We start from the raw sequence: 10,072 nt of genomic DNA, 5'->3' as shown, positions 1-10,072 counted from the left end.
AGGGAAAGTCGAGCGATTTATATGAATGACGTAATACTTCAACCGATATTGAGAACAGAACAAAAATTTCGGAGGCATTACTTTTCATTACTCCCTGGTAGTAATGCGATCTCGTAAACATGGGAGCCATGGAATACAACGATAAGGCTGCCCAAATAATCCTCGAATCACTTCCATGTTTCATTCTTGGGAACTTAACTCGACCAGAAATGAAAACCAATGTTGAAAGGTCTCTGTTGGATTCCTTTCGTGTTAATTTCTTAAATCTGTTGTCATTTACGGCATAAACTCCTCTTCCAAATTTACTGTGGTGTTTCTGACTATCTGGGAGGGGACTGACCAGTGTAACGTGTTACATTTACACATAAACAAGAACGATCTGTCACACTACTAAACTTTAAAACACAGTTTATATGTAATTCACGTCGCACAATCTCATACGGAACCTACATCCGCTTTCTTTTATATTCTGTATATGGTAAGATACTGTCATCCGCCTTCTTCTGTGTGAAAGGATGAATGAGCAAATGTATTTTTAGTTGCATGCTTGATGGTAGCAGACAAGCCTGTCTGTTAGAGAACAAACAGTAGGACCAACGTTGGAACAGGTAGCTACGTTTTCTAAAAGCAAAGAGGTTTCTATTCTTGGTATGGTCCTCTCCGTCCCTTGTCATGTTGGTATAGGAAGCTGCCTCTCTGGTCACTTCCGTTTGTATCTGTGAGGTACCTTCGGTAGGGGCCCAGGCCAGTCTGTCCGCGCCAAGCGTATGAAGTGGTAAGGTCTCCGGCTAAGCGCGTCTCTGCTAAATCCGTAGGACAATGGATTTCTTAAGTTCAGCCTAACTGAAAATTTAATCACCTTTATTTCAGGTTTAGATCTAAAATGTCTAATGTTATCTTAAATTGCAACGCAGTCTAATTCGAGTGTGAAGTTCAGAATATCTTCCAGTAGTTGCTTTGTCACTACCTTGTGAGTAAAGTGGAACCACGTGTTGATGATCTGTAACTCTAACTAAGATCATCAATCTTAAATGCGAATGTGCATGAGATTATAACGTCTCGTCTTGACAATATTTTTCAACATAGCAACCTTTCTTTATGTTCAACCCACGTGGGGTGTACTTTGTGAGACAAGTACCACGTGCTTATACAATTGTTTGACCCATCAGGTTGATAGTAAGACGATAGTAACCAGTTCGAGGTTTTTCTTTTGTAAATTGCGTTTCGAAGTAATTTATTTCAATTATCAAAATTATTGTGGAGTTACACTCTTTGTGTAAACCAAGTTGACCACGTGAAGCATGTGGTGTAATCATCAAAGTAGCCCTCAGCTATTCTTTTCGGGAAGATTTCACAGAGAGTTTAGTATACCAGTGTGTGGTAATTTCATGACGGACCGGATTGAACTACGAACGTAACTTCTTTGGGTGAAAATTGAATCGGTTGGTTGTGGTTAATTTCCTCCTGCGTATGTTTCAACGTTCTTCGTGTGTTATTTTATGAATGCATGTGTTGTATGCAGTCTCAGAATCTACATCTACATCTACATGACTACTCTGCAATTCACATTTAAGTGCTTGGCAGAGGGTTCGTCGAACAACAATCATACTATCTCTCTACCATTCCACTCCAGAACTGCGCGCGGGAAAAACGAACACCTAAACCTTTCTGTTCGAGCTCTGATTTCTCTTATTTTATTTTGATGATCATTCCTACCTATGTAGGTTGGGCTCAACAAAATATTTTCGCGTTCGGAAGAGAAAGTTGTTGACTGAAATTTCGTAAATAGATCTCGCCGCGACGAGAAACGTCTTTGCTGTAATGACTTCCTTCCCAATTCGCGTATCATATCTGCCACACTCTCTCCCCTACTACGTGATAATACAAAACGAGCTGCCCTTTTTTTCACCCTTTCGATGTCCTCCATCAATCCCACCTGTAAGGATCCCACACTGCGCAGCAATATTCTAACAGAGGACGAACGAGTGTAGTGTAAGCTGTCTCTTTAGTGGACTTGTTGCATCTTCTAAGTGTCCTGCCAATGAAACGCAACCTTTGGCTCGCCTTCCCCACAATATTATCTATGTGGCCTTTCCAACTTAAGTTGTTCGTAATTTTAACACCCAGGTACTTAGTTGAATTGACAGCCTTGAGAATTGTACTATTTATCGAGTAATTGAATTCCAACGGATTTCGTTTGGAACTCATGTGGATCACCTAACACTTTTCGTTATTTAGCGTCAACTGCCACCTGCCATACCATACAGCAATCTTTTCAAAATCGCTTTGCAACTGATACTGGTCTTCGGATGACCTTACTAGACGGTAAATTGCAGCATCATCTGCGAACAACCTTAGAGAACTGCTGAGTTTGTCACCCAGGTCATTTATATAGATCAGGAACAGCAGAGGTCCCAGGACGCTTCCCTGGGGAACACCCGATATCACTTCAGTTTTACTCGATGATTTGCCGTCCATTATTACGAACTGCGACCTTCCTGACAGGAAATCACGAATCCAGTCGCACAACTGAGACGATACCCCATAGGCCCGCAGCTTGATTAGAAGTCGCTTGTGAGGAACGGTGTCAAAAGGTTTCCGGAAATCTAGAAATACGGAATCAACTTGAGATCCCCTGTCGATGGCGGCCATTACTTCGTGCGAATAAAGAGCTAGCTGCGTTGCACAAGAACGATGTTTTCTGAAACCATGCTGATTACGTATCAATAGATCGTTCCCTTCGAGGTGATTCATAATGTTTGAATACAGTATATGCTCCAAAACCCTACTGCAAACCGACGTCAATGATACAGGTCTGTATTTAGATGGATTACTCCTACTACCCTTCTTAAACACTGGTGCGACCTGCGCAATTTTCCGATCTGTAGGTACAGATCTATCGGTGAGCGAGCGGTTGTATATGAGTGCTAAGTAGGGAGGTATTGTGTCAGCGTAATCTGAAAGGAACCTAATCGGTATACAATCTGGACCTGAAGACTTGCCCGTATCAAGCGATTTGAGTTGCTTCGCAACCCCTAAGGTATCTACTTCTAAGAAACTCATGCTAGCAGCTGTTCGTGTTTCAAATTCTGGAATATTCCATTCATCTTCCCTGGTGAAGGAATTTCGGTAAACTGCGTTCAATAACTCCGCTTTAGCGGCACAGTCGTCGGTAACAGTACCATCGGCACTGCGCAGCGAAGGTATTGACTGCGTCTTGCCGCTTGTGTACTTTACATTCGACCAGAATTTCTTCGGGTTTTCTACCAAATTTCGAGACAATGTTTCGTTGTGGGACCTATTAAAGCCAATCTTGGCTCCATTTTTGATGTTTTCTATAAGATTACAAACTCACATTTTCACAATCCTAAATAAGGCACCAGTTTAGTTACGAACTAAGTTTAATATGCTGAAATTTTAACGGAACAATGATCAATGTTAAAATAAATGTCCTAGTATAAACTGATTTATTTCTTTTTATTTAAATTCTCTTTATATATATATAATCACCGGTTGTCGTAAGATGACTATTAACAGATTATAATTAATGTTAGTCTGGTTGGGAATTTGGTAAGCTAGACTGGATACCTGGTGAAACAGTTGCTCAGTAATGCGAGGTTAACTTCCTCAGATAGCTCACAGCTTTTAACCCGCTTTTATTGTCTTGAATATCAGCACAGCTTTCAGAACAAGTTAATGCATCAATTTTACACAGTGAAACAACACTCATCCGAGTAAATGAATTTCTTCAATTGCTCCGTTGCACTGGTTTTGTGGCTTCAGCGTGACGTTTCCTTGCAAAGGTCATTTGCATTAGTGATCAGTGGTTTTGGAATACCAGCTCGCACTGCGATTCCCTGCTTATGGAGCTCCCTTTTTGTGCTGTTTTGGTGCTGACAGCGTACGCGAGGTCAACGTTCAGTTCCGCGGTGAGTTGTGTAGATGCCACCCATTTATTTTTCGTCACAATGCTTTTCAATCACCTGATGTCACTATCAGTTAACACACACTTTCGTCCGCTTTGTGATTTAACAGATAATGTTTACCTGCTGTTCCTGTATGTGATATAAATCTTCGATACGGTGCCTCTTGAAACACTAAATCCTTCGGCTCCCATAGTTGTGGAAGCACGCGTCGTACGAGCACCAACAATTTGCCCAAGTTCGAATGTACTTAGCTCCGACATAGTCCATTGACAACGACACAGAACGCTGTTCTGACCACGACTGGCATTTGCAATGTACTGATGACATTGCACGACTGCCAGTCTTGTCCAAATACAGCAGTGAAACCTGAGGGCTTAGCTATAATCTGCATTTACGTTCAAGCATGCCGTTTTCGCGGTGTTTACATGCTTTGTTCAATCCCCATACATGTAGGCACTCCATTATTAGCCAACATGTGGTCCACCGGGACCACCCGACCGCCGTGTCATCCTCACAGAGGATGCGGATAGGAGGGGCGTGTGGTCAGCACACCGCTCTCCCGGTCGTTGCGATGGCTTTCTTTGACCGGAGCCGCTGCTATTCGGTCGAGTAGCTCCTCAGTTGGCATAACGAGGCTGAGTGCACCCCGAAAAATGGCAACAGCGCATGGCGGCCCGGGTGGTCACCCATCCAAGTGCCTACCACGCCCGACAGCGCTTAACGTCGGTGATCTGACGGGAACCGGTGTATCCACTGCGGAAAGGCCGTTGCCTCCTATACATGTAGGCCTGCATCGATATTAAAAAGGACATCATGTTTGAAAAGGGAAGCTTTTCTCCCACTAGGAAGCTCATTACATTAGAGTTTAGAATATGCTCAAGGATCCTTTCAGGATACCTATACTTAATATAAATTAAAGGCCACACCTGTGCGTGTTTTCCTGCCTCTACGTCACGGCTAGTCTCAGGAACTACTGTAGGGATCTTTATATTGTTTTGACTGATAGATAGGCTGATTCAGAAGCCAGAGCTCTGTCCTGACAAGCCATTTTTCACCAGAAGTCAGGATTGCTTCCGTGAACTGCTGTACGACGACTCCTCTACGCCTAGAATACAAGCTTTCGGCAGGAGAGCAATCTGAGACTTTTTCACAACAAATTCCCCACCCTGACACGACACTGCAAGTCACTGTTGTACAGAAGAAAGTGTTGTTAATGAGTGACTGTAGGGGATTCAGGATACTAGGACAGAATGTCTGTTTTGTGGGATAAATGATAGCGTACTTTAAATCTCGATATATCGAAATTAATGTGGATGGGTAGGAGAAACATCCCTGAAGTGTTCGAAAATGGTACACTGCTTGACTAGAGTGACGACGGTCAAAGTTTTCGAGGTACTTTATAGGCCTTAAAATTAGTAAATAGTACCACCGAAACGTTGGCAAAGCGGATAACGTCGCGACTTCACACTTTTTGCACCCCGTGTTCGAAACCCGATTTTTATATTTGTTGTTCATTTATCTTCCCATGTTCATAGATTGCTACTACGCGAATGTTTTCCAGTGTGTGTAAAAATAACGTTGTCCTTATTCGTGTACTAAATTTATGTCTGGTGAATGAATTTAAAATAATTTTCTTAGACATGTTTTTAAATTGTTTTCGGTAATTACTGTAGTGTACCTTGATTCATAATCAACTACAAGCGACCGTTTCGGGTGGAGTGATCCGGTATTCGTGGTTTGCAGCGAAATTATCGGCAACGCGTGAACTCTTCAGCAGTGTTAACGCCGTTTCTTTCCCGAGTGAGATTCATACGAAGAAACGTTACTGTGGCAAACTTGCCTTCGATCGATGCTCGCGGTGTTCGGAATTTCTAAGTTTCTAATGTTACTATGATCGGTCTCGTCCAAGGGAATGCACGAAATCTTCCTAAAGAATAAACATAGCAATAAAATATATTAATTAATTTAAGAATCGGTGTAAGAATGAAGTATAAGAATTCGAGAATTTCAAAGACTGTAGCCCTTGTAAGGGTGCAGAGCGTGTGCAGTTTTGTTTATGGTTTCATGAATCCAAATCCACTACCACAGTTCAGAGACAATTCAGGACTTAATATCACAAGCCACCATCCCAAAGACAAACCGCTATTAATTGGTAGAATGTGTTCACCGAAAATGGCTGTGTAACATACAGGACGCAACAAGTTCGGCAGTATTACATTCTTAGTTGGGGTAAGTCAACGGACGTGCCAGCTTAGAACTGAATATGCCTAGTGTTACAATGTGAAATGTTTTACAGAAACGGATAACACAAGCAGCTGCAACCACACATCAAGACTTGCTTCATAGAATGTGGCAGGAAACTGATTATAGATGGGACGTTTGTCGTGTTACAAAAGGTAGCCACACTAAACATTTGTAAACAAAACTTGAACATAAACTGCGTTCAGTGCTGTATCTAACATTTCTGTAAGATAATTAGCTTTTTCACATTAAAGGTTGCTTTTGTATAACTAATTTATAAACACCAGATGCTTATCATTGTGAAACACATTTGTGGTTTTACAAGTAATATAACGCCCTTGTATCCCCTAACAGGATGAGAGACACTCATGTAGTAACTTTCTATCGAGACAGATATATGAATGAAAAAATAAATAACATAAAAAACAATGATCGGGTTTCGAACACGGGGCACAATAGTTAGAGGTCACGGCGCTAGCCACTGTTCCAACATTTCGACTGGCGATATGGCGCACTAAAAGGCGTCTAAGTTGTGTCGAAAACTTTCACCATCGGTTTCTCAGAAACGGTCGACTATTTATGGATTAGCCGAGACACGTGTTCGCTTATTTTGACTCCTCATCCACTGAGTGAATTTTCTGGGAAATCTGACTATAGCACTTGCCGTGCTCTTATGGTGAGGCACGTAAGCCACCCCATCTCTGCACTGTCTGTGTTCCATTGTATATATGAGGAATTCGAAAATCCTGATTCCATATGTGTATACACTGATGAGCCGATCCGCATCCCTATACACTGATTGGCCGAAACGCCTTCTGCTTATCAGCATGTTGGTCCACTTTTGGAACGCAATACTGGAGCGATTCTGCGTAGGATGGATTCTACGTACAAGTTCCAGGTAGACCTATGGAAGTATGTGATGTCACATAACTACGCAACGTTAGGCAGTTCCCGTAAATTACGGGACGGTGGTTTGTGGGCATGGAGTGGTGCCAGAGAGCGTCCCAGATGCTTTCCATCCGTTTCGTATCCTCAGACCTAGATAGCACCATCTTGCCCTGTGATATGGAGAGTTATCCAGCTGGAAGATACCATCGCCATCAAGAAAGACATCAAGCTTGAGGGGTTACAGGTGGTCCGTAATAATGCACTAGACAGTAATCAAATTCGTATTACACAATGTCGCGTTTTTCGTCGCTTGACATGAAAGTTTATTCAGCACTGTTTGACATACATGTGTAGAAACAGAGAGAGAAGGAAGAGGCAAAGAAGAAGAAGAAGAAGAAGAAGAAAAGAAGAAGAAGAACTAGCGAAAAGTAAAGAAATCCTCACAGTCCTTACAAATTCGTTCACCACTATCGAAGTAAAATTTGTTTAGTTGTGTATTGCTGCTCACATGAACAGCTGGCTACGAAGACAACATTTTGGCACAGACAACGAGCTGTAGTCCACCGAAGAGAATTATCGGAAAGCACAGCGGCTCCCTCCTATTACAAGAGTATTGGAAAGTTGGTACAACGCTAAGACAAATATTTAAGACGGAGCGGCGACTATGTGAGAAGCAACTGGAAGATATAGGTAACTGCTGCAAATACAACGTTTTTGATATTCACAGTGGTTTCCATCTCGCGAACAATCGGACCTTACTTTCCGAATAGCACTCGTAGTGCGTTTGCTACTTCAGTTTCTAATGGCTTGATTTATTATATGCCTTCCGCCTTGTCCACGCAATTATGTTGCCTACGTCCTTAACACGTACAACAACGACAATAAAACCGTATGTCCTCTCCTGCGTTACCTATCATAGAAAGTACACCGTCCGTCGATTATTTCTATTTAGTTTTGATAAAGGGGAAACGTTTGGAAAAGACCTCTTGATTTATCGGAGGAATTCTAAAACCGCCCGCGAAATGGAAGCTTTTGTGAAAAAAATAAGTACAAGTTGCCAGAGACGGACAGTAAACGGACTAAAGCTTCTGGTTAGGGAGTGAAATGACAGCTTAGCAAACGCTGCGCATTCAAAAAGGCAATAATTTTCAGGTAATGTGCATGAAACAATTTTCCATCTCACTTTTGAGGGCAGGTACCGATTCGCTGCTCCCTTCCGCTCGCACGCGTAACTTCAAACAGCACGCAACTTTTAAAACTAGCTATAAAATTACGCCTCTCACGGCTATATTTAAATTTAACACCAATCAAAATGATTTTACATTAGGTTAAAACTGTTTCTCTCTGATATCCATATCCCGATTAAACCCCATTTAAAACCTTTTCGTTACTCAAATCATATTAACAATATACGGGCATTATTTCTGTCACCTAAAGCGACACACGGTAAATTATGCCAAGCGGGAAATGAGTGTACTTCCCAATTATGAAAAGCCGTGCAGCATTTATTTAGTAGCGAATGGCGTTACTAATTCGATATTATTCAATTTGAACCACCTTTTAACAGTACGCATACGCCGGAAGTCTAAAGTGCACAGATACACAACATCCGGCAGGACAGAAGAAGCCATCGTATATCAGTATTAATTACATATGAAAAGCCTATGCAAAATACTTAATGAAGTTTTGTGTAATCATTTCTGTTATCGAAGGGTTCGCATATTGCAGTGTTACTCCACATGCGCGTTTTTATATCAGGTTCAAATGGAACTGAAAAATGCTTCTACATAGGAGATGATAGATGATGTGGAGGGGGGGCAGCATTATGGACTCGTATGTCTTTAGCTTTTTTTTTTTTTTTTTTTTTTTTTTGAAGAATGAGGAATTTCTGAAGAAGTGGAAACTCATACTTGCAGTACATTACTTCGAAAGGTGTTCACGAGTGCAAGTAAGTCAGCACGAAACGACTAATGTGGATATAGCCGTGAGCAAGATTTTGTGGTTATACCGAAATCGTTAGAACCGTAGCTGTAGAATTTCAGTTTCAACTGATAATGGGTAATGTGAAATCATTATATTTTACTTCATAGTCGAAGAGGTATCATCGTATGTACAGTCGATCACTGATAGTGGCAGTTGTAGAAGGAATCGACCGAATTAGGTGGTTTATACTTGTGACATGGGATTCACTTTGCAAGAGTACGGTCATCCTAATTTATATCTACACTAGGCTGGTTTCTTCCAAAATTTCAGACGATTGCCTCGCATATCACCCTTCAATTGAACCAGTCTTCCATCCGTGATGTCAGTATAGAGGAGACCTAAAACCTATATTTCTTCTTAAGGAGCACTAGTTCAATTGGACGAGGGTCAGGTGGGATCCACGTGGTTTCATTCAGGGGGGCACAGTGGACATTTATAGTCCATTCCTTCCGAACAGCAGAAGAGTGTCTTAAGTAATGCTACAGTTATTCCGTTGTATTTTTCATGTGCTACAGGTTAGGTGCTCTGCGTTATACTTAGGGAAGCATAGTTCACTAATGAACATACTTCAAATACCACTATTATTTCCTCTCTCTCTCTCCTCTTGCATTCAAGAATGGTTGGCGGGAATGACTGTCAACACAGAATTTCTATGATTTTACTTTCATCGCGGTTTTGCGAGATCTATGTGGCTCAAAATGGCTCTGAGCACTACGGGACTTAACATCTGAGGTCATCGGTCCCCTACAACTTAGAACTACTTAAACCTAATGCCCACAATAATCAATAATCCTGCCCGAAGCAGGATTCGAACCTGCGACCGTAGCAGTCGCGCGGTTCCGGACTGAGGCGCCTAGAACCGCTCTGTCACAACGGCCGGCTGAGATTTATGTGACAGGAAGTAATATAATGCTTGAATTTACCTGCTCTCGGAATTTTAACAGTAAATTTATCCGTGATGCATGAAGCCTCTCTGTTGCGTCTGGTACTGGAGCTGAATTGCCATCTCCTTGACACTCCCGCGTTTACTAAAG

General features: G+C 41.8%; 1 pseudogene; it reads right to left on the bottom strand.

Moving 5' to 3' along the window:
* Positions 1-4,580: 4,580 nt before the first annotated feature.
* LOC124723743 lies at positions 4,581-4,698 on the bottom strand (annotated as a pseudogene).
* Between the last annotated feature and the right edge of the window lie 5,374 nt (positions 4,699-10,072).

This window comes from Schistocerca piceifrons, chromosome X (genome assembly GCF_021461385.2).
Source record: "Schistocerca piceifrons isolate TAMUIC-IGC-003096 chromosome X, iqSchPice1.1, whole genome shotgun sequence".
NCBI lineage: Eukaryota > Metazoa > Arthropoda > Insecta > Orthoptera > Acrididae > Schistocerca > Schistocerca piceifrons.
The sequence above is the reverse complement of the archived record's forward strand: the minus strand, read 5'-3'. Positions and strand labels throughout refer to the sequence as shown.